Genomic DNA, 6,374 nt, shown 5'->3' on the forward strand with positions numbered 1-6,374 from the left:
TGCCAAGCCCATGTGTGCTTTCTGATGGGAAGGCAGGACCCACAATGAGGGAATTCTATCACCGCTTAGCTGTCAATGAGGAAATGCATTTGCCGGCTGCTGACTGATTCAAAGTTTCACGGTTTATTCTCAACTCGTCATCTATTTTAAAAACTACTGACTTGAGCTTCGCCTTCGGCTACCTATAGTTCATCTCTCCTTATGCCTCAAGATTCCCTCTTAAGCTCTACTTTACAATTTAACCTCTAAAACAGTTCCTGTTCCAAATATTCTGACTTGCTGTCTATACAAACCATCAAAATACCTTAGAAGTTTCATCATTTCTACTTGCATATTATACCTCCAGGATGGCTTCTCACATCTGAAAGTGGCACAAAAATTCTTAGTCAATCCATGCATCTTGATTTGGAATTCAGGAAATGTGCTCTTAGTCATTATTACCCCATATTTACCCTTTGTTCTCTCTATAGTCGTCAGACTTTTGTTTAATTACTAATTTATTGGGGGAGCGCCTGAGTGGCTCAGTCGGTTAAGCATCCGACTTCAGCTCAGGTTATGATCTTATGTTTTGTGAGATCAAGCCCCGTGTGGGGCTCTATGCTGACAGCGCAGAGCCTGGAGCTTGCTTTGGATTCTACGTGTGTCTCTCTGCCCTCCCCTGCTCATGTTCTGTCTCTCTCTTTCTCAATAATAAATAAATGTTAAACAAAAATTTTAATTAATTAATTTTTAAATTTACATCCACGGTAGTTAGCACATGGTGTAACAGTGATTTCAGGAGTAGATTCCTTAATGCTCCTCACCCATTTGGCCCATCCCGCCTCCCACAGCCCCTCCAACAACCCTCTGTTTGTTCCCTATATTTAAGAGTCTCTTATGTTTTGTCCCCCTCTGTTTTTTTATGTTATTTTTGCTTCCCTTCCCTTATTTTCATCTGTTTAGTATCTTCAAGTCCTCATATAAGTGAAGTCATATGATACTTGTCTTTCTCTGTCAATCAGACTTTTTTTTTAAGCTCATAGTATTATAGATCGAACATATGCAGCAGGCGTTGAAGTAGATGTTGGAGATACAAAGATGAATAAAGTGCTAACAGGAGAGAAATATATTAACAAATACTATAGTCAGGAAGGAGGGAAGTATTAACTTCTCTTAGAGACAAAGTGAATTATGTAACTTTCGTTGCCCCTTTTTCAATGGAAGAAATCAGAATTATAGCACAAGTAAACTAAAACCATAGCTTTCATTTTTCACTCATTAGGTTATAATATCCAGTGGTAACATTTTATCACTGCTTCGGTGTCAAAGAGAAAGACGGGAGGGGATTCTCTGATCTACTGTTGGTGGGAATGTCATTGTCATAGCCATTTTAGAGAAGAATTTATCAAAAACAATTTTTAATGTTTATTTTTGAGAGAGTGCAAGTGGAGGGGGTAGGGAGAAGGACAGAAGAGCTGAAGTGGGGTCTCTGCTGACATGCTGACAGAAGCAAGCCTGAGGTGGGGCTTGAACTCACTAGCCACGAGAACATGACCTGAACTTGGACGCTCAACCAACTGAGTCAGGCACTGCTATCAAAATTGTGAGTCAGAATTTTAAATGTGTTTTTCTGGCCATTCTACTTCAGGTAGCTCTTGTGGAGAAATACCCGTGTACAAGGAGACCTTTATAAGAAAGTAACTCCAGGGCGCCTGGGTGGCTCAATCAGTTAAGCATCTGACTTCAGCTCAGGTCATGATCTAGCGATCCGTCAGTTCGAGCCCCACATCAGGCTCTGTGCTGACAGCTCAGAGCATGGAGCCTGGAGCCTGCTTCAGATTCTGTGTCTCCCTCCCTCTCTCTGACCCTTCCTCAGTCACACACTCTCTCCCAAAGATAAATAAGCATTAAAAAAATCTTTTTAAAGAAAGTAACTCCAGCATTGCTTGCACTACTGAAAGATAGGAAACTACCCACGTGCTCCTTGGCACCTTTTTAAAACATTTTTAAGTTTACTTATTTTTGAGATATATGTACACAGAGACAGAGTGTGAGCAGGGGAAGGGCAGAGAGAGAGGGAGACACAGAATCCAAAGCAGGCTCCAGGCTTTGAGCTGTCAGCACAGAGCCCGACGCAGGGCTTGAACCCATGAACTGTGAGATCATGACCTGAGCTGAAGTCGGACGCTCAACCTACTGAGCCACCTAGGCGCCCCTCCTCGGCACTTTTACTATGCAAAAGTTACATCTAAGAATGAGGTAAATTCATTATCTACCACATCTACTGGGTAAATAAAATTAAATGAAAATAATTGTTGCAGAATATTAAAATCTGGGACCAGAAATGTTAAAAAGAATAAAAAATAAAAAGCACACATGTACCTGTAGCAAAAGCACTGCTGGTTTTCTCCCAAAAGTCTCCCTACTTCCCCTTCCTCCTGCAAACAGAATGCCTAGAGTTTTTTCCAAGCAACAGGCAGAGAGCTATGTGCTCAGGGACAGCAGGCCCCACTGCTAGCCCGTGGATGGAGCATGAGCAGTTTTGTGGAAAATTCATCCTTTCTGACAGTGGTCTGGACACCTGGGACCCAATTCTGCCAAGGAACCATGAAGGAAAGTCTGAAGGGAGACTTCTAGGAGAGACTTTCTCCTATGATTAAGGAAGAATCCTGCCAGAGAAGAGACTGGCTTAGGATGCTCATGTTGTGTGAGGATGTGGGACTTGAGGTACACAGCAGCCATTTTGCAGCTGCAAGAAACAGGCAATGAAAACCAAAAATGCACTGACCAGAGATGGGACATCACTGAGCCACCAAATGGATTCTGAAGCCAGTCAGCCACCTCTTCCTTCTTAAATACATGACATACCCTTATAATTCAAGCCCCTATTTTTCCAGTTTTGTTTCTTGCATCTAAGTACAGAATTGAGTCAATGACAAAGACAAAAACAAAACCTACTAGGAAGATGTACATTAAACCAGTAATAGAGGTTCTCTAGGTTAGGAAGGAAAAAGAAGACTTTCACTTCTTCCTGAAATACCTTTTCTTCCAAAAATTATATTTGAACTTTATTTAGGCTAAAATTTAAAAAAAACACAGTTCAACTTTACTAACCACATATGTGTACATATTTGGGTTCTAATTTCTCCTGTCTTATCTTCACTTTCCGGGAACCTGATCCATTTATCTTTTTTCTCTTTACTGTGTGTTTGGGAAAGCCACTTCAAATCTTCCATGAAAAGACCGTATAAACAAAGAAACAAACGCAACAAAGGGTAAAGGTACTACGATAGAAGTTCATCTCCATCATGCTGGATGCACAGTATTTGAAAGGCAGAAAATGACAGGGCAAGGAGGAAGTATCAGCAAGAACAAAGGTAGGGGGAAGAAAAATAGGTTGGCTTCTTCAGGGAAATTTCAAGTAGCTCAAGATTTCTGGAGCACAAAGTAAGTGAGAAAGCCGGGGAGACGGGAAGAGGCCGAGGTAATGGGCCCCTCTGCCAAGGGAAGGAGCTTGAGTATCACCTCGTACGTGACTGTGGTCACGATGACTATAATGGCAGCGGCTAACATTCACGGAGAGCTCGCTCTGGGCCGCGTGCTGTTCTGAGCCTGATACAGTCCTACAAGGCAGGCCTGTTATTATGCTTTTCCCATAGACGGGGAATCGAAAGGGTTTGGGAGAGAGGAGCCGTTGAAGGATTTTAAGCAAGAGTAGCATGTGGAGATTTGTATTTTTAAAACACATCTCTATACAGACTCAAATATTTACAGATGAAATGATACATTTTGGCTTGGCTTCAAAATAACCAGAGAGTGTGTGGGTGGGGACATAAAGATTTCCAGGAGCTGATTATTGCCGAAGCTGGGTGATCCCTCCAGAGAAGTTTATTATATTGGTATCTCTCCTTCTGTATATGTTTGAAATTTTCACAATAAATGTTTTTAAAAAAAATCTCTGGCTGCAACGTGGACATCCAGTTGAAAAGGGTGAAGCAAGAAGTAATGACACCAGTCTGGGGATTAATAGGCAAGAGCCGATTCGAGCTGGAGAAACCACAGGATTTTAAAAAAAAAAAAAAAAGGACTTTTTTTGAGAGCAGAATAAAAGCACTTGGTAACTACTCTTTGAGGGGGGAATAGAGATAGAGAAAAACCTCAGGTTTAAAGTCAGTCTGGGGCACCTAGCTTAAGTGACTAGGTTAATGGTGGAGGAGCTATTAGCGTCACAGGGAATACAAAGCCAAGTTTGGGAAAATGGAGGGGAAGGGGTGGCAACGTGTTCGGTCTGGGATGCGTCGAGTTTGGTGTGGCAGTAGGCTAGGGCTCCAAACCAGTGGCCCTTTCGTAGAAAATCCTTAGATATATAGCCCCAAATAAACCTATTTGTTTTAAATTATCTACATGATCAATAGTATAAAATACTCTATGCACAGCACAGGAGTTTTACTATTTCCTTCCCACCATCTAACGGGATGTATACTGTTACCTTTGGGGACCAGTGATCAGTGTGAGGGTGACAGCTTTAGGGTCTGGCATGTTCAACTTCTATGACCCTCAACTTACTTTCCTGTAAAAAGAACGTATTCCTTTCCTTACAGAGGAACCAGGAGAATTTCATGAGATTATATGTACATACAGACATCCGTGAAAGTCCAGTGCCAGGGGCTCAGAAATGCTGACCCCACCCCACGTCCTCCCTTCTCCCCAGTTCCCATTTCTTCCTTAGAATAACAGAACAGACAACGCTCATGTCTCATGTGATTTTTGTGATGAGTTTGGAGATGCGTGTAAATGGGGTGCCAAGAAGCCTAAGAGCTAGCTGATTCCAAGTGTGGACAAGCACTTCCTTCCAAGAGCTTTTGCTTGCTTCCATCCCGCCCCGTACCCCCAGCTGAAGTGCAGAAATGTCGGTCACAAGCCCTCCAGCAGTTTTCATTCTGTGCAGACTTACGAAGGGCTCCATGTCCTCACCGGAGACACACACATGCACTTAAGACTTCTCACCTGTAGTTGGTTCAAACAGGAAGAATTGAGAAGACTAGTAATTCTTGAGTTCACTATTAGTGGGGTAGGGGAGAGATGAGTGGGGCACACCGAAGATTTCAACCTGTCATCACTCCAAGTAAACCTGAGTCTGTCCTGCGAGGCTCCGGATAGAAAACTATCACCTCCACAGCTCGAGATGTCCCCCGCCCCAAAGAGATAGAAGCCACATCCACGCTATCATAGCAGGTGCCGATAAAGAACTGTGTAAATCAGATCACGGCTGTGGCTCTCATCTCAAGGAGTTAGCTTGGCACTAGCTATAAGAAGCAATGAGAGCCCGACTCAAAATTCCCAACTCCCATCAAGGGGAAAGAAACATTACAAGACAAGACACAGGTTTGGTAGCATGTCTGTCTGTAGAACAAACAGCACATTTATCTATCTTGGAGATTAGAACTGGGAATTCTTTCTTCTGTCCCTAGCAGAGTATAAAAATGATCTAGAGATGTTAAAAAGTAGTTAAAATTTCAGCTCATACTTCCATCATTTTCTCTAGAATGATGAATTCCTGTAAATCTTTATACTCTTAGGAACTGAAAAGCATATGCAAAATAAGCACAGAGAAGGCTTGGTATCCACAGCCTAAATAAACAATGCGGTAGCTGAAGGAGAGGGTAAACAGCTCAAGAGCTTTGGTCTTGGTAACTCACGGTCCAAGACTGCCCTCTAGCGCTCCAAGGGAGAAATGACACTAACGAGTCAACCGGTTTCACTGAAATCTTTTAGCATTTTTACCATGGAAGCTGTTGTCCAAAAAGAGGGGACAGGGCAGGGCCTCTACAATCACACAGAAATAGCCCATCTGCATAAAAGGTGTTCTTCCAGAAGGATGCCGGCACACGTTGACACAGTTATCTATTGAGCTGCTCGAGGTCATTGTCAGCAGACCTGGGAGGGCCTCGAAGACCCTGAAGATGCCCTTCACTGAGCTGTTGGTAGGAATATAGTTAAGTGGGATCTAGTAATTCATTTTTCATCACTGAGAGCGCTTCCTCCTCTAACCTGGCTTTTCCAGGTGTCCGCAGGAGGCGGGGGGTGGGGGGCTGCGAGCGCTCAGACCTACCTGACACTTCTCATAATGAATACTCCTCAGATACATGGTCTAGAGTCCGCTTTCCCAAGAAACGTAGGAACTAATTTATTTTTTAAGAAGTTTATTGTCCAATTGGTTTCCATACAACACCCAGTGCTCTTCCCACAAGTACCCTCCTCCATCACCACCACCCCCTTTCCCCTCAACCCTCAGTTCGTTTTTTCATAGTCTCTCAAGTTTTACATCCCTCTCTCTCCCCAACTCTCTTTCCCCCTTCCCCTCCCCCTGGTCCTCCATTAGGTTTCTCCTGTTC

Source organism: Suricata suricatta, chromosome 17 (genome assembly GCF_006229205.1).
Source record: "Suricata suricatta isolate VVHF042 chromosome 17, meerkat_22Aug2017_6uvM2_HiC, whole genome shotgun sequence".
Classification (NCBI taxonomy): Eukaryota; Metazoa; Chordata; class Mammalia; order Carnivora; family Herpestidae; genus Suricata; species Suricata suricatta.